This window comes from Pieris rapae, chromosome 8 (assembly GCF_905147795.1).
Source record: "Pieris rapae chromosome 8, ilPieRapa1.1, whole genome shotgun sequence".
NCBI lineage: Eukaryota > Metazoa > Arthropoda > Insecta > Lepidoptera > Pieridae > Pieris > Pieris rapae.
The window spans coordinates 9209617-9234860 of record NC_059516.1 but is presented as its reverse complement, the minus strand read 5'-3'; the positions used below and the strand labels follow the sequence as shown (position 1 = coordinate 9234860).

The following is a 25244-nucleotide window of genomic DNA, read 5'->3' as shown; positions in this document are numbered from 1 at the left end:
TCACATTCAGTTTTACAGCTATGGACTAACTAATATAAGAAAAATCGTGATATGAATGCATACAACAACAGTCATAACGTATATGTATATTTGGAACATTTAGAAGTTGGTTGGTCAAAATAATAATAATAATAAATGCGATGATTAATCAAATTGTTTAATTGATTATAAGAGTATACATACATATACAATTAAAATAATAGGTAATCATAAAATTAAAAAAGAATTAAGTAGTAAAATTCTTAGTCTTCTAATAAGTCTTTGAGGCGACTTACTTTTTTTATTTTTTATGTATAAAGGAAAGTATTTAAATTAATTAAAACACGAATTTAATTAATGTGTTTTATTAAAAATCAATTAAATAACATAAGCTTACGTTAGTAAATGAATACTAAAAATTAGTACATTAAAAAATTGTGATAATTAAAGTAAAATATGGATGTCATATATCAAATAAAAAGAGTTATTATTATGGATCTCATTATCTAAATATTAGTGCAATAACTACTTAACTCCATCGGAAGTGTAATCCTACTTTTCTAAATTCAAAAATCAAATGTTAGGGTGGGTTGTTTCAAGCCTACTAAATTTCTTATAAAACAATGAGAAGTATTCGGTAATTGTTTCTATGGCTACCATTTATATGGTGATAACATAACCACGTATAATGTTATAGCACTTTTCAAGCATCTTGTAAAAAAAGAACATTGTTAATTTAAAATTATTTTAAGCTTTTTATAAATTATTTAAAAAAAAATTGATATCATTTATGAATGTAATATCTGTTACGGTGTAATTGTGTATTATTAACTTCAACCCGCAATTATTAATAATGCCAACGTCACTACCAAAGTTATGGTAAATTCTTAAAGTGTAAAAATTAACAATTACTACGCATAAATCGCTTTTCATATTCATGCAACGTTTTACGTTAATCTCATGTAATTGCTTCAAATGTCTCTTTCGCGACTTGAAACAACTCCTCCCAATACAAAACTGCTTGTTTTAACAACTGTTTGTAATTATTTATTAAAACACTTATAATAGCCCTTCTGGTAGTCCAAATGGTTATGTTCCTTGTCGCTGACTACCTCATTGTCGACGGTAACCACTGTTCCCTTACACCCACTACTATGTTTCACACAACGCCAGTACACTTTGAACCCGCTCACTTTACGCAAACCAAATCTGAATCCTTTGTAAAGCAACATTTTTGATCCGCGCTCCGTTTCTATCACCGTTGGTGCTGAAAGAATTACATAATTAACACCGGATTCAAAAAGCACTATCGTGATAATTAAATCTTTATTGACGTGCAAATATTTGTTATAAAATATTAAATGAAATTGTTTTCAATAATAACACTTCAATCTAATAGGGACAGAGCATTGTTCTAGTAGTATGCGAAAGTAACCCGAGTGCCATGGTCATTTTGGAAGTGCCCTAGGTGGAATTTTCGCATAAACTCGACGTCCGCCGTTCCAGAACTGCGCGTTTTTTAAGGCAGTTTTTGCCGCGCAACACTACTTTGTGGAACCAGCTGCCCACTGAACTATTTTCGAACCAATTCGACTTAGGGTCCTTCAAGAACAGAGCGTACCATTCTTAAAAGGCCGGCAACGCACTCTGAGCCCTCTGGGATTAAGTGTCCATGGGTATCACTTAACATCAGGTGAGCCTCCTGCCTGTTAGCCCCCTGTTGTATAAAAAAGGTGGTTTTATTGGGCAAAGTCCTCTTTAAATATGAGAATCTGTAATACGCGATTTGTTTTTACACTTTTTAACATACTTTGAAGATATCTTTATATGCTTATGATAATTGCTTTTAAAAACTGTATTGACGTTTATTTATTTTACTATGACCTGTCATGCAAGTGAAACTTACAAACAATTTATCAGAACATTTATTCTAATTATAATAAAAAAAAACGTAAAAGGGGATATTTTATTACCTGTTTAATGATGAATAATATACAATACCTTAACAACATTTATTATCACATTGTAATTTTACATTTACAATTAGGAATACAGAGAAAAAATTCGTAATACAACAATTTATTTTTTTAAGTATATATAACAACAGGGCTTTACCATAAGTTATAAATGCTAATACTGTCTTAATATATTTCTATGAACTTCGCCCTAGTACGCACAGTATATGTAGAGAAATTTATATTATGTCCTCCATATGTACAAGAAGTATGGAAACGTTTATTACATTACATAACCTTTACATTAAATGCACTTTTCTGAATAATATCAGAAACGTTTTCTTAATTTTTCATGAGCCCTAATATAATATAACAAGAATTCGTGTTTCACATTCAATTCGTGTATGCGTTGATATTAGTTGTTTATACTACGTATTTGCGTGTTGTTCCCACGAGAATATAAGTGCGTGCTCCTATTTCACCATGCCTCCTGCTGATATAGGACAAATCATTGTTTTCAATTTATTTTATTATTCTTTGTTACTCAAGATGTCATATGGAACATGGTGTAATGGTTGCAGCTCCTTACAAACGAAAGAGTGGCGAATAGTTTATTGCCAGTTCTTCTCTTCCGTTCTACACCCTCGATTTGAGAACTGTCAGTAAATGTAAAATTAGAAGCATTCAATATATATTTCTTTTTTTTCCGTTCATAAGTGTACATTATGTTACCTACATGAATAAATTATTTTTGATTTGATTTGAATGTTGGAGCCTCATCACAGTTAATAAAAGTCAATTTCTTTGAAAGTTACAAATCATTTCATACTAAGCTTAAATCCAATGAATTTCAATGAAATTCTATTCATACTTAAATGTCAGAACCTTGCAATGAAGTCATTAGAATTACGACTATGACAGGGCGTAAAACGTCGCCAATGGAATGTCAAAAAGGTAAAGGTAAACGTCATATTATATATAAGTTTAGGAGCGGTGACAGTCCAGCAGTTGAAGGTCCGTATGTGCGTTTGCGTCTGGTGGATGAGTGTGTTTATTATGTTTTCCCACGGTCATACATCCAATAGTCACTACAATCGCATGACACTGGCGATGGCGACTCTCAGCACATAGCCACTTAACTCTGGAGGAGCACACCGAGTGTCTAGTGTACCAGTACCCACGGAGCCTCATTATACGAGCTCCGATCTTCGACGTGAAGAAGGTTGGACGCTCTGAAAAATATATTTATTAGCGTCCTATTAAATTAGATAACTTAAGGTATAATAAATTAATTGTTCCTAATAATTAGCCATGTCGTAAACGTGATATTTATACAGTACAGTAAACAAACATTTCACAAAATAGTCTTTCAAATTAGACCCAAAAATACCAACTACAACATTTAATACAAAGTCAAAAAACGCTCAGTTTCGGAACTTTTAGAAAAAAACATGAAAACAAAAAATATATTTATTACAACATGGAGCATCAGTCAATAGTGATCAATAGTGACCGGTCATAGGAACATTTGTCTAGATGTTATATGAATTATTATATAAGCAAATAGCATTGTTAATTAAATATATGATGGATCCCTCATATAACATGGTAGATTGGTTCCGCGTTATAGGAAACTCGTTGTAGGAGTATTTTCGCATAACGCGCTCGTATGTCCCGATATAGCGCGTTATGTGAAATCCCAGCGTTATATGGGGGAAAACCCGTGTTTTACTTTATTAAAGTACCGTGCTATATATAGCAATATATATAGCAGAGTAACTGCACATTAATATTCGAGGGGTCGCAGTCTCCAAGAAATTACAAATATTATTTAAAATTTTAAAATAGAGAAATAATTGTATACGGGTATACATGAATCTACGTCAAGCTTAAATCGAGGTATCTTACGTCGAAATATCCGACTATGTTAAATAATGAAATAATAGTATCATCGATTTAGTCCAAATTCGTATTTTGCTGTATATTAAATAATCAATGTAAATCAGTCGATTTCTTTGGAGGGTGACAATGATTGCTTTCTATTTTAATAATTTCATCATAGAACGTGTATAAATAAGCATTACATCCATTATGCACCTGGCAACACCGCCATCTTGTCTTTGGACCAATTTGTCTATGTGTACGATATTCATGTCCATTCAAAAATATAATTACAGTTCCACGTTTCGTTTTGTAGCGTATCGGTTCTGCAATAAAATATATTGTTACAAATATTTTTTAACTATAAATATAATTAAATAAAACGAGTTTAGTTATCACAATCATTTAACTAAACTTTTACGATAGTTTAATTTTTAAGGTTAATGTAAAGGATATTTAGAAGCTTTATGAAAACAATTTCATATAAGTAGTTAGTTAGTTAGTAGATAGTTTATCCTACCAATAAGTAATAAATAGCTTATTTGGAACTTATCCGGACATTGTGAAACAGACCCAAATGTAATAAATTTAAGATTACTTGTTATTATTTTACAAATTTATTATTTAAATCACGTTTATTTTTAAATAATATTTATATTCAATTTACAAGGTACTTTATTTTGATGATTGTACTTGATTCACGATGTAACGAATTTATGATGATATGTTATTACTTTACAATTTTATTATGTTTATAATTAATATTTATAATTTACAGTATAGATTATTTGATGATTGTATTTGTTTAATATGTTTTACTCGATGTAAGTTAGTTGATTGACTCGATACCGACAGTGACAAACTTAATGAAGGGTAGTCTTGATACGATCTAAAATAAGTGAGGTTATTCGGACCGATCCGCTTGACGAAGACGGACGTTAAATTGTAAGCTGTGTGGTTGTTTAAGGATAAGAAGTGTTGGAAATATACTTAGTTATTGTTGTAACAAAGCAGGCGTTTATTATTATACACCGAGAATCGAATAGAGAGAATTTATCTCACAAATAGTATACCAAAAATTACAAATGAATTGGTCTCACTGAATCATTCCAGGTAATGAATAAAGTTTATGTTTATTGTATAAAATAACTTTAATAAACTATTTATTAGTTTATTTACACAATATTTTCAGTACATTATATCTTATAAATAATTCTAATATAATTACTAACCTAAAATGTAATAACTAAAATAAAGTATTAAAAGGAGTCCCTTTAGGCAAGGTTCCGAAGATAGTGGCAGCGTTCCCCTTTTGAATATCTAAACTAATTCTTTGTCCGCGGTATCTGGCAGCTACCTCTAGCTATAACTTTAGTTATATATCAGTTTAATAACTCATAACAAGTAACCGTCCCAAATTTTCATATAATTGTCTTGTATAGGGACAAATGAGTAGGTACTTTAGTTAAAACATTGCCAGCATTATTAAATTTGTCATATCTTATTTGATAAAATCCTTGCAAATTCAAATCTCTCGTAACGTTTATAATCTCAATTATGTAACATATTCAAGAAAACTCGTAAGCCCAACTCTAAGTAATGAGTAATAAACATGTTTGTACAATAAAAAATAACATGTCAAATTAAACATTTATTCATACATGTACTGCACATTCCCGTTTCATACTATTTAGATGTTGCGTTAGGTGGATGGTTATGATTATTATTGACTTTAATAATTGTATTTTCTATTGTATGCACGGATGCCTTACACCCCTGATGAACTCGACAGCACCACCACCGTACCTTGTGTCCAATTATTCTGTGTTTCCAATACTCATACCCATTTAAGCATAGCATAGTGGCTCCTCGTTTGGATGTAGCATAAAGTCCTGCAAGTAAAAATCTGTATAGTTCATCTGGGTAACGTAAAATCATTTAAATAGCCATAGAAGTAAAAACATTTTCATTTAGTTTTTAAATTTCTTACTAAAGTAATAAGAAATCATATTAAAATTATTAAATAAATCCTATTCGCTTAGTTCCTTCTCTATCCTCTTTTAAATTGTTTTGTACAAACATTACCTGTCCACATCGTATCCCTAACTTTCGTACTTTTCATTTGTACTTTTTACTTTTTGTTTTTCATGTATCTTGTATCAAGTTTAGTTTATTTTTTGTTCCTTCTGCTTATATGTAATATGTATTTTTGCACTTCGTAATGTAACGATGTGTTAATAAATAAATCCAACAATTATAAACTATGCATACCAAGTATTATACTAAATAGACATAATCTTCATTCAATTTTTATTCGAAATTCGAATTACAACCTGTGAATTCTCGTTGAAAACAGGTTTCTTGCATCGGCTATGATGGCTATACATGGAGCGTTGATGTTTCAATGGGTTTGTGACGTTTTAATGGCGCTATTTAATGCATCATTTTGATCTCTTGCATGGTGCAGATTTAAATATCCTTCTTATAGACATAATGACCTTAGTATATAAGTTAATTATTTCAATCTGTTCGACGTCCTGGTGGAGAGGAAAACTGTGTCGAGTTTGTTTCCAGATTACTGTTGTAAACTTCTTTGTTTAAGTTATACTGCTTTTGGCGCGTTAGGGAAAAATGATGAGAGTATTTTTTTACGATGCGCGCGCACACCGTCACAAGAAACGAACACCGTAAAGAGCACTAGGCAACATATTAGTTTTTTTGTGATATTTCAATAAACTTTATCGAAATACAGAATGCGTTATAATAAAACTTTTAATGTTTTAATAATATATATTATATTTTTCTATTATACTGTATTACGTACCATTATACTCTATTAAAAAATATATATAATATGTACATTACTTATAATATATACGTTTTCTGTTCTGTTCGTTCTGTTAGTTTCGTTTTTTCTACAAACGTCATTTTTTTTTTGTATATAAGTACACACATGGTTTTTTTGTTTCAGATTATATACACAATAAATAACATAAAATAACTAGCTTTATCTTTTTGAATTAATATTAAAAAATAACACTTAAAAGAAACAAAACTTAAAATATAGCAAATACTTTGAAAATGAAACTTTTTAATAATACATATTTTTTAAACATATAATCGACAATAATTCAAACAAATTTTTGCAGCTATTAATTTATTATTTTTATTGCAGAATTACATTCATTACTATCGTATTATTACAAAATACATAAACATTCTAATTCCATATTAATTACCATATTTATTTATTTCGTAATCCGTGACATGATATTCCACCATGTTATAAAATAATTATAATCCCCCAAGTTGGGTTTTTATGAACCCCAATTTTTCACCCAATTAATAATACCTCTATTTAACACTCCAGCGACCTCAAACTCAACGACGGTTCTCATACCGCACTTTCGATTATTTTTACTTAAAGAACATCGTTAGCATATGCCAGCACCAGTCCGAACATTGATTTACATATTTATTTTAGGCTTAAAGACACTCACTTTTTAGATAAAAAATTAATCAGCGGCGCTTAAACCTTTCTGATCCTGTCGGGCCTAAGATTTCTGTATCTGTTTCATGATCATTTGTCATATTATGCAAGTAGCCCCCTGTGCTTCGATCGACGACTATAAGCCTAAAGCAACCCGATTTCCTCATGATGTTTTCCTTCACAGTTCGAGCGAATGTTAAATGCGCACATAGAAAGAAAGTCCATTGGTGCACCGCCGGGATCAAAGCTAAGACCACAGGTATGAGAGTTGCACGACTTAATAAAACCACGTTGCTCTAATACTAATATAATTCAATGTAAATATTATAAGGAACATTGTGAATAATACTATCATGATATACTTATAACTAATTACAACATTATCTGTGCAATCTACTTGTAATCGACAACACTGATAATAAAGTCTGTCTCTTCTTGTTCATATTTAAATTCTACATACGAATAAAATACGGTTGTAAAATTTCACAAAAAATATAAACATTGACCAAAACCTAAACTGTTCTTGACGAAATTACAGTCACAAAACACACTGCTATTTAAAGGGTGGGAATGGGAAAAAACTCACCCTAGCTGTTTATACTGGAACTCGCATCTATATACCACTATCACACGTACACACGCACACAAACACGAAAATATCTAAGAAAATTTACAGGCACAATTGGTTTAGTAGACAGGAAGCTATTTTGAAGAGTGAACTGTATATTTTTTATAATTAAAAGACACACAAACTGTTCAATACATGATGTCTTACATTAAGATCGAGCGCGCAAACTAAGTAAACGAAGGGTCGTTCTACCCCTCGCTGGATCTTTATCGATATCTTGCTATAGCAAAGAATATAAAGCATTTGATCTTTTATAACTACATCTACTACATCGTCTTTACTTATACAGGAGATAAAATTCGATCTGTATTGTGTATTTCTAGTGATGTATTAACTAATACTGTATAGTTAGACGAACAGTTTTGATCAACGTCAAAGCATGACTATAACTTAAATGAAAGGTAGGTCTGTGTTTATTTTAAATTACATCTTAACATAAAGCGATAAATACGATATTACAATGCATAGTAATTACAGTAGTTTCATATTATTAATATCCTATTAAATTAGGCTTATTGGCAATTCTTAAAACAAGTATTACACGTGTAAACAAATTTTCATAAACGTAAACTATATCGATATTGTGATTAATGTCTACTAAAAATATAGTAGACAAAGCTAAAAAGGCTTTCTTAAATCAGTCATTACTTAATAGTGTTATTAATTTGATAAAATTGTGACCAGTAAGCAATATCAACTTGACGGATAATATACATTGGATTACATTTATGAACATCGTTGTAGCGACCATTCTTGTTTCTTGAATGCCACTGTTTTTAGCAAATCATTTGTAACGGCCCCGAAAGCCACATTCTTATCTTTTCTATATAATCAAGTTAGCAAATCTGGAGCCATTATCTATAGTCTATGAGAGTTAACTTTATGATTCAGTTACCAAGTGATATTCTGAGTACCTTTGCCTGTAAGGACATCCAGATATAATAACGAAATTACAGTGCCTTCATAGTCGTTTTACCCAAAATCCAATACATACATTATGGTCTTAAATATTGCAATATTTACCGCTGACCATGACAGCTTGAATCGTCGAATTATGTAATAAACTATTTAATATATAAATATTTTTTATTAAGAATTAGACGTGTACTCTTATAAACCAAAGATATAAGCGATTGATTTTATTTTAAATAATTTTTTATGTAGTTAAAATTATCATAAGAATTTTGCATAAGCGAATTACCGAAGTTTGGTGGATGATTATGAACATTTTTATATTTAACTATAGACGTGCCAATTGTGTGAATGTTTGCTCGGCACCCTCTGTTGTTGTGTGTTCCGCACCACCATCTGGTCTTTTGTCCCGACTCGCATTGTCTAAGGAACTTGTACCCTTGAAAAGATATCATTCGCGCTCCCCGTTCCGATGTGGTGAACACTGGACCTGTAAATTTAGATAACTTTAATACTGATAGATAAAGAAAACTATTAATATTCATTTTACTTAAGATAAATCTCTTTCATGATACATGATTTAAATATCCTTTTTATACACATTATTATACTTATATATTTTACTTTCCATGTGAATAGAATATATTTAAGAATTCTTCCACTTTTACCATACAAAGAGTACGGTTCCCGGGTCATGCTTTCAATAATATAGGAATTTCAGTTTTACTCTATATTAACCATTCGCGAACAACAATAGAATATAAGCGAAATAATGAAATGTTAATAGGTATGTAACGAATGATTGCAATGTAACAGTTGAAGAGAGTGCCTAGGTATGGCTATACTCTCGGGGCGTAGCTCCCAAGATTTAGTTAATTACTGAGAAAGGAATTACTGCAATGCAACTATTGAAGAGACAGCTTGCGTCTCTCGGGGTGAAACTCGAACAAATTAGCAAAACGTCACCAAAATGTACAACCTTGGCTCGTAGACACCCACAACAGAGATTTGTAGTAGTGCTGAGCTGCAAACACTGAAATAATCCTAACAGAGTTTCTAAATCCCTTTCTACCTTTCGGCTCAATTAAATAACTCCATATCTTTAATTTATTGCAACCTGTTGCAGCATAGTTTACCATTGAAACGTCATTGGGTTTTAAAGTAAATGATTTAAATAAAGCTGGTGTATGTATATTGAAACATTACATTACTCCCAAATTAATAATGCGCGATCTTCGCCAGTGGTCGTATTCTCGGCAACACTCAATCAATAAATCATTCTAGGGCCCTAAACAATGTACTTGCATTTTGCACCTTGTTTGAAAGTAATAGAAGTCAATGTCATGTGTACACAATCGTAAACAATTTGGCGCTCGGCGGCTACTTTGGTACTTTTATTTACTTCTTTGATAGCACTGTAATACTTCTAAAACTTTTCGACACTAAAAAAATCACGGGAATCAAAACAATTTAATCAGAGAGTCTACATATCACTTTTAACTTTTGATTAATATCTGATGCAGTCTCTTCTGGTATGTTGAAAGGGGAGTGGTTATGAATATTAATGCCCTTTATAATAGTTCTTCCAAGTGTATAGATATTTGCTCTGCAACCTTTATTGTTATGTGTCCCACAAAGCCATCTAGTCTTGTAGCCTATCTTACGATGTCTTAGAAATTTATAACCTCGATAAGATATCATTTCAGCTCCACGCTTTGTTATAGAAAAAACAGCCCCTGTGAATTATTAAAAACTATATTTTGAACAAGTATGCAAAGTATTGAATGCATTTAATCTTCTCAATGCATTTGGTATACCAGAAGATTGTTTTTTTTTTAAAAGGTGGAAAAGGCTATAAGGCAGGCTACTCAGAAAAGTAGCAAGATCCTATTCCCTTAATAAAAGCACCACATCCCGGAATCATGAGCAACTCAACGGTCTACGGTGTACATTTACATTAGAGAGTTTTTTTTTTAAATAAATGTTTTCAAAAATAGATGTAATATTTAATTTCCTAAGATACTACCTAGACAGATTTTTGAGTTACATTAGACCTTCTTTTTAACCAAGATGAAAAAACTGGCCATTAAAACTAAAACAAAATCTTTATTTTTTGTTAACAAAATAACTTTGAAATTTGTAAGTTTGTTACTTTATTACATACAGAGTTGAATTCAACTGGAATCTTAGGCACTATACTACCATGCAGTAAAGCTAATAAAAAAAACGAGAATATTTAGATTCATTAATATAACATAGGTTCTGACCATCGTAGCGTAATGATAAACAGTATAATTCATTAGTCTTTATTTTACAAATTAGCAAATAATAATTAATTATTAATTTATTATTATTTTAGTCAGATGTCAGAGAAAAAGAATTCCGTCCTGTTTACCAATATTTTAAATCTGTATTTCATTAGGCACACTTCAATTGCAAAATATAAATATAGCAAAGACTTTTTCTGGACAGTAATTTTTTTAACTTAACCATAGTATTCATTATTTCTCTTCAAGTCATTAAGATAATGAATCACTTTTCACTAAGTTTAATAATTAGTTACGTCGTCCATGACGTTATACGTTACGTTACGTCTTCTGTATTTGACACATGTAAAATTTTTGGATTAAAAACATGTCGTTTCCTTACGATGCCTTCACAGTAGAAGCGAGTTTCCATTGGTGCACAGCCTTTATTAAACTAACAACCACAGAGTCCGCAGTCGCACGCTTAAACTAGAACACGCTCGCTAAACTGTTACTACTCAGGCACGCGAATATATTCCCCCCTCTTCGTCACAATATACTTAGGAGGTGGATGGTTATGACTTCCTTTTAGAGATTCCGAGGCGGAAATCTTCATATCTTTCGTGAGCTTGAGCGACGCTTTGCATTGAAAATTTCTCTTGGCGCAATAAAAGGTGTATTTAGTAAATTGGTGATAGGTGTATTCATTAACCATTAATAAATAGTTGCCTTTACGAGTCGGTATCCTTTTGAAATCCAAAAAGTCATCTAAAAAAAAACAAAACTTTTATATCTTACATTCTATTATAACATTCGCAAATCTTATATTCTATATAAGGTTAGGGTATATATGGCGGTACTACCACTACGCATTAATACCCATTAAGTGTTTTCCGATAGTAGAACAGCCCTGTTATTTGCAGCATGAACTTATATAAAACCTTTTTAACGTATCTATATTTACCTCTGATTTACTAGAAATTTATTTAGATATAAACGCGAATTTATTACTAAGCCAGTTTTTTGGTATTTTAATATACAATTAATATTGTAATAAACGATATTAACCCACATACAATTTTAATTGTGGCGGAAAGTTTCTTGCCAGTTCTTCTTACCCGCTCTACGCCCTTGACTTGCGAACTGGTTGTAAATGTAAATTTACAATTAATTTAATTTATTTTTCTTGACCTACGTTATCAAGTGACCCTATCTCATCTACGGTTATACAAATAAAATGGAAAGAGCCTTTATGTGAGAACTAACAAGAGAGGCAAAATAGGTAACATTGTACATTTAGGAACGTCAAAAAAATAAAACATATTAAATGCTTATAAATTTACATCTGCCAGTTATCAAGGGCGTACAACGGAGGTGGAGAACTGGCAATAAACTCTCCGCCACTCTTTTTAATTGCCATGTTTTTGTTTTACCTTACAGAACAACAGGCAACAACTGGCTACGGGTGCGCAAACAAGGAGAAGCCGGTCTACGATAGATGTTCCCCATTACTTAAAGTTTATAATACATAATACCGTTTTAATTAGGACATTAAGCCTTCGATCGACAGTTGGTCACATGCTTATAATTAATGAAAATTCTTCAATTTTGTTCCGTTTTATTTTTGAGCAAGTGTCGCCGCACCATTTTCATTTCAATTTATACACCATCTGTAGAATATGATAGTTTTGTCATATATATTTATTTTCCAATGAATCCAGAGTTTATTAAATTTTGTCTTCGTAATAATATATTGCGGGGGTGGGTGTGTGTGACTTCCTTTTGGAGATTCCGTGGTGGAAATTTTAAAATCCTTCATCAGCTTCAAAGACGCTTTATAATTATTGTGACTTTTAGTGCAATATATCTATATTTACTAAACCGGCGATAGGTGTATTCATTAACCATTAAAAACACTTTGCTTCTACCAGTCGGGATCGTCTTATCTAAAAATAAATGCAATATTTGAGTCCAAATCCAAATAGATACTATCTAGATCGCTTTTTGAGTTACATTACAGTTTTTTTTAATAAATGTTTCCAAAAATAAATGACATATTTTAGTTTCTTAAGAGCCAAAATCCAAATAGATACTATCTAGACCGATTTTTGAGTTACATTATAGAGCGTGTTTTTAACCAAGATGAACAAACGAAATCAGGTCAACTAGCCATTAAAACTAAAAAAAATAACTTTGAAATTTGTAAGTTTATTACTTTATTACATACAGAGTTGAATTCAAATGGAATCTTAGGCACTATACTACCATACAGTACAAAGCCAGTTATTACCTCAGATTACGAGAATATTCAGATTCATTAATATAACATAGATTCTGACCATCGTAGCATGAACAATACAATTCATTAATCTTTATTTTACTTACAGCAAATAATAATAATTTATTACTATTAGGCAGTCAGAGAAAAAGAATTGTCCTGTATACAAATATCTAAAATCTGTATTTCATTAGGCACACTTCCAAGTTGCACATTAGATCCTTTCTTATAGGTTTCTCATAGTTTTTCGTCTGAGATACACTAGATTTTAATCAGGCAACCGAATAAATTCCCCACTATTCGCTAAAAAGTACTTCGGCGGTGGGTGTGTATGTGAGCCTTTTAAAGACTCAGTGGCCGAAATCTTCATATCTTTCGTAAGTCTTAACGACGCTTTGCAGTTATAATCTCTTTTAGAGCAATAATAGGTATATTTGGTAAACTTTCGATAAGTGTATTCATTAACCATTAATAAAAAATTGCCTTTTCGGGTCGGTATCTTCTGGAAATCTAAATAGTCTTCTGAAAATAAAACAACATCTATTAAGTTAAATTTCATATAGAAAATATGCAACAGTAGACCGTAACAGCCTAAAAGACGCGTTAACAAAGCACAGACTGTGCCTGGAACGGTTGCGACAAAATTATTAAATATCTGAAGGAGGCAGACTAAAATGCAGGCATGCCCATGAGTAGACCGAAAAAAAAAGGTTAACACAATGGATACGAAATATTAGCCGGAAACCAAAGTAAGTAAATATGAATGCTTGAAAATTTGTATGAATGTATATTATTTTTATTACAAAAAAAACACATCGGAATACAAAACATTGGATGCCCCATTCTCGGATCCAAGAGCTAGGGATGGCAATGGTTAAAAAAATGAATAGGACCCTTGCACGGATCCGAGTGGTCGTCACCGCTCAGATCAGGTATTAATGTGTTAAAGGTAAAACGTTAATCTTTGGAAACGGGAATAAATATCACAAAGATTTTTTCTTGACAGTAATTTTTCAACAACCATAGTATTTATTTTTTCTCATACAAGTTTAATACATATCGTGTCCTTACGATGCCTCCACGGTAGAAGCAGATTTCCATTGGTGCACAGCCTTTATTAAACTGACAATCTCAGAGTCGCACGCTTAAGCCAGACCAACACTACATTGCTTATATATACCTCTGTTATTACTTTAGCACCCGAATATATTCGCCCCTCTTCGTCACAATATACTTAGGAGGTGGATGAGTATGATTTCCTTTTAGAGATTCCGAGGCGGAAATCTTCAAATCTTTCGTGAGCTTGAGCGATGCTTTGCAATCAAAATTTCTCTTGGAGCAATAAAAGGTGTATTTAGTAAATTGGCGATAGGTGTATTCATTAACCATTAATAAATAGTTGCCTTTACGGGTCGGTATCCTTTTGAAATCCAAAAAGTCATCTAAAAAATTAACGAAACTTTTATATCTTGTATTTCATTGTAACGTTCGCAAATCTAATATTCTTTATTATCTATTCTTTTTTTTTATTATATGGCGGTACTACCACTACGCATTAATATCCGTTAAGTATTTTCCATTAAGCAACAAGCAATCATAATTCGAAATGTTGAATGTGTGTATTAATTGAATATACAAACAAAAACTTGCAACGACGGTATTTGGCGTATTCGCTATAATTAAGAACTTAATTACATCCTAGACGAGGCAACATCGTCCAAAACGACAGAACCCTTAGGTCTTTACTAAACTCACAACCCAACAAAAAAGAAAAGAAAAAGTGGCAAAAGAAAACCCAGTAGACCGAGGCTGCGTTGGTGGGATGGAGTTGCCAAGAACCTCGAAACAATAGGAGTTCGCGATTGGACGCGGGAAGCACTAGATATATTGCGATGGCGAGGTGTAATTGAGAAGGCTCAGGCCTACAAGGGCCTGTATAACCATTGATGATACAAACAAAAACTACGTTTTATTTTTTAATTTATTTACGTAATGTTAGGTAGAGACATCATAACGCGTGAGGAACTAGGGAAAATAGTAGAGAAAATCCCTTGTAATATTACAGAACTTTATTGACACCAATGTTTTTCTATATTTAATTTCTTACATTTACCACAAAATCAGGAAAACAAAAGAGTGATTATGTTTATTAGACAAGACTCTTTTATTCGTGAAATGCTAACGAACTACTGCTGACGTAGAGCTGAAGTTCTATTAGCCTAGTACTCGATACTGGTAAGGTTACCATTACCGAATTTAATCAACAGTAATATTATTTCGATGAAGCAAATGACAAAAGGATTTCTATGTATCGAAAGCAAAAAAAACTTACAAGACTTTAAACGCCACTACACACGAAAATTACTAATGAATAATTAAATTGTTAGATACTATTATTATTATTACTAATTTGAAACCACGCAACGCTGTCGTAAACATTAGAGATCCATTGCCAAGTTAGACTTACAAGACTAAGAAATACACTTAACACTCATACATAAAGATTTCTGACTAAATGACTTTCCGTTTACAGGAAGCTAGTACACAAGTAATATATAGTTTATTAATATGATATAGTTGAAAATTTACGATGAATTATGTACCAATTGCCCCGACGAAGTCAACATATACTGAGGGGGTGGGTGGGTATGAGTGCCTATTATAGACTTGGTCGCCGAAACTTTCATATCCTTCGTAAGCCTCAACCGCACCTTGCAATTGGAGTGTCTTTGAGAGCAGTAGTACACGTATCTACTAAACCTATTGAAGGTGTATTCATTGACCATAATCATATGTTTTCCAGTCGGAGTTGGTATCAGCTTGAAGTCCAAATAGTCACCTATAAGATAGAAATACATGAAACATCTATCTGAAGTAAAAACATCTACTTTGAATTTGGAACGCATATTGCAGATTTTTATTATTAACATGCCAGTATTTCTTTTAATATTCTAAGATAAAGGAACTAACTAAACATATAAGCGATTGACGAAGTTTATTAAAAACTTCGTAAATAAAATACAGTTTTTATAGAAATTGTAATAATCTTATAACAATGTGTTTTGTAATTATACAGCTACTTTATACAAAATTTGCGTCATTCTATCTAATAAAATAAAATACGTTTATTTCGGAACATAAGATAAGCATGGTATCACTTATTCCACGTCATTAAATTCGAGCCTGTTGGCATTCCTACTCATCGGCAAAGAAGACAAAGATTGTTGACCGAAAATACAGAAAGTATGTCTAGTGGAATAGAATACACATGGTTTGATAATGGTATGCAAAAATTATGATTCCTTATCATAATGTCTTTTAATTAAAAAATCACGATAACTCATAGTCATTTATTAGGGCTTAATTTACTAAATTGAAATAATATGAAATGAAAAGGATTTTTTACTGCCCTAGATTCTCGTAATCCAAGATCAGTTTAGCTTAGCTATACTAATATATATTAATCTACAATTAGATTAATGTAACGAAATTAAGCCTTCCCAACTCTCCATACCAAGGTTACTCAAACACACGTTTGTATGTAACCAGTACAAAAATTAATCAACCTTAATATAATTCCCTTGCGCACTGATTATATACCGAGGCGGGGGATGGTTATGACAGAATATATCTGAATTCTCCATCAAGATTTTCATACATTTCGTAAGCTTCACTCGCGCTTTGCATCCGGCATGCTTCTTTGAACAATAATAAGCGTATTTATACATTTCCGCATATGTGTATCCATTCACCATTAACAAATTTTTCCCAGTACGAGTTGGTATCATTTTATAGTCGACTGCATCTAAAATAAATATTAATATGTTATTTGCCTCTTCAAAATTTTACATTTTACGCAATTATAAATTAAATTAAATAAAATTAAACGCACTCGCGAGCCCTCTGGCATTGAGAGTGTCCATGGGCGGCGGTATCACTTAACATCAGGTGAGCCTCCTGCCCGTTTGCCCCCTGTTCTATAAAAAAAAAAAAATAATAATAATATCGTAACATGCTGGTGTTAATCTTCGTCAAACCAAAATGCGAAATAAATAAACTTTAATTAAGCCCAAAGATTCACTTTCTTAGTACATAACGCAGTGGTCATATATATGTCGAAAAACCATTCTTTCCGTCGGCATCGTAAGTAATTGCGGGCTTAACATGCGTTTGAATTATTTTAATTTAGATTGAAAAACTTTGTTACAAAAATGACCACACGAAATATCGAGTTCAGTTCAAACCTTACAATAACATACATATCTTCAATCATCTATCATACGTCTTTCAATAAAAAAAAAACTAAAAAAAATAAGAATCAAACACAATTACGGTTACTTCATCGTGGCCTGAATTAGGCTGACATAATATTTATATGTATTTATATTAGTATAATTATTTCAAGTAGTAAATTTACATACAAATTAAATAGTATTTTAATTAATAGTTTATTTTATAAGGAAAACTAAAACAAGTGTAACTAAACATTACCTTTAACTATTCAATAAAATGCAACGTAAGTAATATTTTATTCATTAGCCACAATTAAAATTTTAAAGGCAAATTAATAATTATGAATTAAAATTGGTTTCATTTAACCAATTCTCACATAATGTCCTTGATTAGTTATAATATATTTAGGTGGAGGATGTGTGTGGCAAAGGATTTGAGACTCGGTGACCGAGATAATATTGTCATCCGTAAGTTTAATACGCGCTTTGCAACCCGCGTTCTTCTTGGAACAGTAGTAATTGTTGGGACCATTATTTGCGGAAAAAGTATAGCCGTTAACCATCAGGAGATATTTCCCAGCACGAGTCGGTATCCTTTCATACTCAATTAATGTTTCTGAAATTAAAAGTTATCGTTAATCGCAATTCACTAACGATTCAGCAATCTTATGTGAAACAAAAAAGCCTTTAAAGAATATTTTTAATATACCTGCGTCACTTTATTTTCCTTATACAAATTATGTTATAATTGTATTTATGCTATTCTCTATAATCTATTTTAATATATTGTCCATTGGATGACACCATATATCTAGGTGGAGGGTGGTTGTGACAGTCCAAGGAAGACTCTTTGACGGAAATCCGTTTATCTTCTGTCAGCTTTACGCGAGCTTTGCAACCTATTATTTTTTTGGAACATTTGTATAAATTTCGACATTGGCGTTTGGAGAAAGTATAACCATTAACCATCAAGAGATAATTCCCAGAACGTGTCGGTATTGTTGTATATTCTATGAAATTTTCTGAAAAGAAAATATTTGAATTATATAACAATCAGATATTATACTTGTATACGTTTCGGTATATCGTTTTACTTGAATGAATCTCAACTGAAATAAAACAAGGCTATTTTTGTGTAGGAAATATGTAATCTGTAGGTAAGAAAATATATGTAGTTAACAAAGAGTAAACACAACGTTTTAAGAAAATCTGCTATTAAATTATATGTAATAAATTACCTTGTCGGTCACGGCCCTAACTAATTAAATGTTACCTATACATTATACAATTTATACAGTATAATTGTAGATATAAGGCGTAAATTAGATCATTTTGATGATTACCATCATACCTGTTTTGTATTTTTTGGTTTAGTAAATACTGACTAATTCGATATATGCAAAAAAGTTTTTCTTTACATTTTACTTTATTTTATATTAGTTATAGTAACGTGTTTCATTTGTTAATTATTTTGAATTTATTGTACTCCACCCTCTGTTGGTGTTTCTTTTTCTTTGTTTCACATTAGGGTTGCCTGGAAGAAATCGCTTGTAAGTGATAAGGCCCGTTGCCTTATAACTTTTGCAACCTGTTTTTTGTGTATGTGTTTGAATGAAATATAAATAAATAAATAAAATAAACATTATAAAATTAAATCAAATTATTTTCCAAAAACATTGCGGAAAACCTTATCTATACTAATATTATAAAGAGGAAAGGTTTGATTTTTTGTTTGTTTGTATGAATTGAATAGGCTCCGAAACTACTTGGCAGATTTGAAAAATTCTTTCACTGTTGGAAAGCTACATCATTCCTGAGTGACATAGGCTATATTTCATTTTCAAAAAAAATAGGCATCCTTACTAAAATTACGATAACATTAACATTTGTTTATTATTTGATACAATTCTAACAGATGGCGCTGAGTTAAAGGTAGTTTATAATATCATAAATGGAAAAGCAATTAGATATTTTTTTACCTTAAAATAAACTTTATTCTATGTAAACGAAGTCGTGGGCATCGACTAATATCATATAAATTCAAACACAATATCGACTAAATATACATACATATATGTAATCCAGTGTTTTCTATATCATAAAATTTAACCTATTTTTACATACTGTCCTTTGGCTGTTACCATATATTTAGGTGCGGAATGGGTATGACAATCGAATTTAGACTCTTTGACAGAAATAGTATTATCCTTTGTGAGTTTTATTCTAGCTTTGCAACCTTTGTCTTTTTTCGAACAGTAGTATAGATGCGAACAAGTATTTTTGGAGTATGTGAAACCATTCACCATTATGAGATGTTTGCCAGATGGAGTTGGTATCTTTGTGTAGTTTACGAAGGTTTCTAAAAATATAAGTTTCGTTAACATTTTGATTATTTTGTTAAAATTTATTTATCAGCTAACATAGATAAAATTAACAAAATGAAAAATCTATAAAAACTATGACATACATTTACGTAAGTAATGTCTAATACAGCTGTCTTGTGTAATTGTGTGAAAGTGAGGGTGTGTGGATAATTTTAATACTCTTTTTTATTCCATATCCTAGCTTTTCACTTTTTTTTTTTTCTTTTTTTACGCTTGAAGCACGCAAAGCGTCGAATTGATTATACAGAAAGTTATTTGGTGGACAAACAGGTCAAGTTATATTAATAAATAGCTTTTAATAATAGTCAAATCTTTTTATATAAAATTACATACACAATGTATAAATAACACACAGCTTATAACTCTTCGCGCTTCAAAACACTACCGTCACGCGCAGACACATAGGTTATACACATAACATGTGTTCGGTTCCATCTAGACACTAATCAATTCAGACATGGATTAAATTTGGACCATACAGACACATATAATGGTCACCATCTGCTGCACAAATGATAACACATAAGATATCACATCACGCGCTTACGCATCTACGAAATAGCTAATCGCATGCAGAACTGATAATTGTATTTATCCTAATTTAATATATTGTCCATTGGATGTCACCACATATCTAGGTGGAGGGTGGGTATGACAGTCAATGGAAGAATCTTTGACGGAAATCCGTTTATCTTCTGTCAGCTTTATGCGGGCTTTACAACCCGATATTTTTTTAGAACAGTTGTACAAATTTCGACCGTGGCGTTTGGAGAAAGTAAAACCATTAACCATCAAGAGATGTTGCCCAGAACGTGTTGGTATTCTTACGTAATCTATGAAATTTTCTGAAAAGAAAAAATTTTGAATTATATAACAATCAGATATTATACTTGTCTACGATTCGGTATATCGTTTTACTTGAATCAATCCCAATTTGTATAAAACAGTTGGCAAACAACAATCCTATAAAGATTCGTAGCGTTCAAATTATCTTCGTTTTGAAGCAATTTTTGTTGCGTCCTTGTGGCTGTTCACCTAAGTCATGGACTGTCTAAACTTGTCAGAAAGATTTGAACAGATATTAAATTAATTATCTACCATACGCTGACGACCAAGTGATACTCGAGTCTTGCGAATTGTAGGAACTGTTATGGTTTGGTCACACAGCGGACGGGGCGGGACGGCGACGTGAAACTGGCGCGACGTGAGCAGTTGTAATGTACTAATTATTATAGGACATGTCACACAGAGCCGTCACCCTCGGTGCCAACGGTCACGTCGCGTCGGCGTCGCGCCCGACGGTGACTCAAGACAAGCACGCCGGGACGGGAAACGTCGCGCCCGACGCGACGGTAGCTTTGTATTCCTCTACAAAAATGGACATGGAGAGAGTTGAAAAACTAATCGAAAATCGAACGACGAGTGCGGCGGGTCGGCCCGTCCGTTGTTTGACCAAACCTTTAACAACGCTTTGGTTTTTAAATGTACAGGAATGTATATGACGGAGAGGGTAGTAGGAACGAGGAGAGGAATATTGTCGTCTAACAACGGGAAGGTTATAATATATACTCCTAGTTTAAATATAAATAAATCTACTGCGTGTATGATAGCATTTCATTTCTCTATCACTACTATCTACAACCTTAAAAAGATTCTTCTCCCAGCTTTACTATCAAAATGTTTATTCAAAAAACATCATTTAGTAGTTCATACATTTAGCTTCGAAGCGTGACATGTTTACTAAGTATTTTTATGACAAATTCAAATTAAAATCTAATTCTTTTGATTCCAATAAACGAATACAATACAACAAAAGATTGTTACTCTAGCAACAATACTTTATGCTTTTATATTCTTATATAGTCTCCCTTAGCCGTTACCATATAAGATGGGGGCGGGTGTGTGTGACAATCCATGTAAGACTCTTTGACGGAAATCCGTTTGTCCTTAAGGAGCTTCAACCGAGCTTTACACCCTCGATCTTTTCGGGAACAGGCATATCTATGCGGTCCACTCTGATTAGAGTAAGTATAACCATTCACCATTAACAGATATCTTCCAGAACGGGTCGGTATCTTAACGTATTCTATGGTATCTGAAAGTAGAAGAAAATTTGGAGTATTTTAGCAAAACATTATTTAGATTAAGGCTTGAAGCAAAAAAAGGTAGAAATATTCACAAAGCTGGTTTTAACTGGCCAAAACTCAAAACGTAGTGATTTTAAAAAGTGGCGGAAAGTTTCTTTCCAGCTCTTCTAGCCCGCTCTACGCCCTTGACTTGCGAACTGGTAGTAAATGTAAATTTACAATTAATATTTTATTTTTGTATATAAGTTTATAAGTTTATAAGTGTTCTTATTTACTTATACAAATGAAGATATTTTGAGTTTTGAGTTTTAGGGTGTAGGTAAAAGTTCGTAGGCTAAGAAAGAAAAAACTTTTTTTATATTATTAGAATTAGATTTGGTTATTCATAACAGTTTTTAAGAATGATACAATGAATTTTTCGATACAATTTATTATAATTCATTTACAAAAAGCCCTTGTTAAGAAATTAAATTTTAAGTTGGAAATAATTGATTATTGTACCTTTTTAAGTTAATTAATCTATTATTTACGAGATTTTTTTTTATTTATGTGATCAACTCTTTTATTAAGCTTTAGGGCCTGTTTCACAATGTCCGGATAAGTTCCAAATAAGCTATTTGTAACTTATTGGTATGATAAATAGTATTTTTGCGTTTCACGACTGTCAGATAGCGCTATACTTCAAGAAATTCGAAGTATCTTATTTGGAACTTTTATCTTTCGAATAATTTATGTGTTGCATAGCTATTTGGCACTTTATCCATACATTGTGAAACAGGCCCTTAGATGTCAAACTAATACATAACTATTAATTATCTTACGATATTTTTACATATTCTCCCTTGCGAGTGACCATATATTTAGGCGGCGGGTGCCTATGACAGTCGATATGAGACTCTTTGACAGAAATACATTTGTCCGCAGTGAGCTTTATCCGGGCTTTACAACCAAAAACTTTTTTGGAACAGTAGAATAAATTTAGGCTACTAGCTTTTGAGTAGGTGTATCCGTTAACCATTAAGATATATTGTCCCGATCGAGTTGGTATCTTCTTGTAGTCAATAGACGTTTCTGAAAAAAAAATACCTATATGTGACAATGTATTTATTTTTTATAGACGTTCAAAAGTAATTTATGGTCTATTTAGAATTTTTTTTTTGTTTCTGTTTAGTATGTTTTTCCTTCTTATTGTATTTGTCATATGTATTTTTGCACTTCTTGCCTACGTTATGTAATTTAATCGATGTTTTTTTTCCTTTACTCACAGTGGTTGCCTGGAAGAAATCGCTCCAAAGCGATAAGGCCGCCAGTTGCTTTTCATCAAATTATGTTTATTTTTTTTTCTTTTATGTATTGCAACGAAGTGTTTATAAATAAATAAATTTTGGTTTTTGATGTTTCTGTTTAACTTACGGGACGTCATCAAATACTCAAAACTTGAAGTAAGGTTATAAAAACTACCTAGATAAATCAGGTATAGTACCTGATAGATAGATATAACTTTATGCTCCCATGAACCGATGTAAGGTTCATTCATGGGAGCACATAGTTAACTAATTAAGCATAATTAATTCGTATCTTAATAAAGAATTGAATGTAATTAGGCTTAAGATTATGCAGCCATTATTCCGGCACCAAATTTCAATAAAAAAATATTCAATTTCTAATCTGTATATTTGATTTAATAGTTGTATTTCTTAATCTAGTTTTTTGTCGTTTACTTGTATTGTATTCATTTTTCTCTTCTATAATTTGTGTAATGACGTGTGTTCTGTATTTTTTAAATTAAATATCTTAAAAGAAATATAAATGTATACTAAATTAGAATTCAGCAACGAAGGAATGTACATTCCGCGATGCAGAATTTCCAAAGAAATTTATTTTATCTTTATGTAATATCCATTTCTCGATTGAATATATTGAGGCGGCGGGTGTTGATGACAATATAAATAAGACTGGTTTACAATTATCTTTTTGTCTGTGGTAAGTTTTAAACGGCCTTTGCAGCCATAGTTTTTCTTGGAGCAATAGTATAAGTTTGGGGCAGCAACACTTTGCGAATATGTAAAACCATTCAGCATTATCAGGTACTTTCCAGACTTTGTTGGAATCGTTTGATACTGATCTGAGGTCTCTGAAACAAATATAACTTTAATGTATTTCTTTTCACAAAAAAATGCTTCTGGTAATGGTTATTCGTAGAAAAATTCCTTTAATATTGCATTTATGTTGATATATGTACTTGTATGTATATAATAAAGAGTCTTTCTAACAAGGAATAAATACTATAGTTGAGGATATATGTGTTGTAACATACACAAACTATAAAGATATGAGTCAAACATGAATGTTTAATTAATTATTTTAATTAAATAATTCGATAGTTTATCTTATGAATTTACTACCATCTATATCATTCGTGGGCAAAGTCGGTAACAACCTATATCACTTAGAAATTAGCTACTTGTATGTCAAATTAAATTATCCATTTATTTTCAACATATGTATGAAATATTTTTGTGATACTTTAAATACTTATTCAATAAAAAAAAACTCTAAAATTTTAGAAAACAATGTTTCCACAGGTATATACTGGCTTTTTTGCGTAAAAGTACAACACTAGTTCTAAGGATATTCAATAATACATTTATAGATTGTAATTTAAAAACGTCTTTTTATGTACTGTCCGCATTCTGTAACAATATAGTTGGGTGGAGGATGCGTATGGCAATATATGCGCGACTCATTCAGAGATATCCTGTCATCCATTGTCAGCTTAATACTGGCCCTGCATCCAGAAAAATTTCTGGAGCAATAGTACGTTCTCAAATTACTTCTCCAATAGGTGAAGCCATTCACCATTAAAAGGAATTTTCCGCCTCGAGTCGGTATTTTCACATACCCAAGGCTCTCTGAAATGTTAAACATATTTATACTTGCGATTTTATTGTATTGAAACATGTATCTGTTTTAAAATATCGTGAAAACTGTTGCTGAGTAAGTCAGCCTTTTGGTGGAAGGTGGAAATGCATTTGCGCCTGACCACGAAAGCAGCATATGTGTGACCCAGAGAGTAGGAGCAGAGAGTAGAGCAATTCCCACTCAGGCTGCGTTGGTCGTTAAGTTACAAAACATACAGGTCTGAAAATGTGAAACGAATAAAGAAACTAGA

General features: G+C 31.8%; 1 protein-coding gene across 4 annotated transcripts in view; it reads right to left on the bottom strand.

Moving 5' to 3' along the window:
- Positions 1-25244, bottom strand: part of LOC110998605 (protein tramtrack, beta isoform) — a 297133-nt gene that overhangs the window by 134876 nt on the left and 137013 nt on the right. The window lies entirely within an intron of this gene.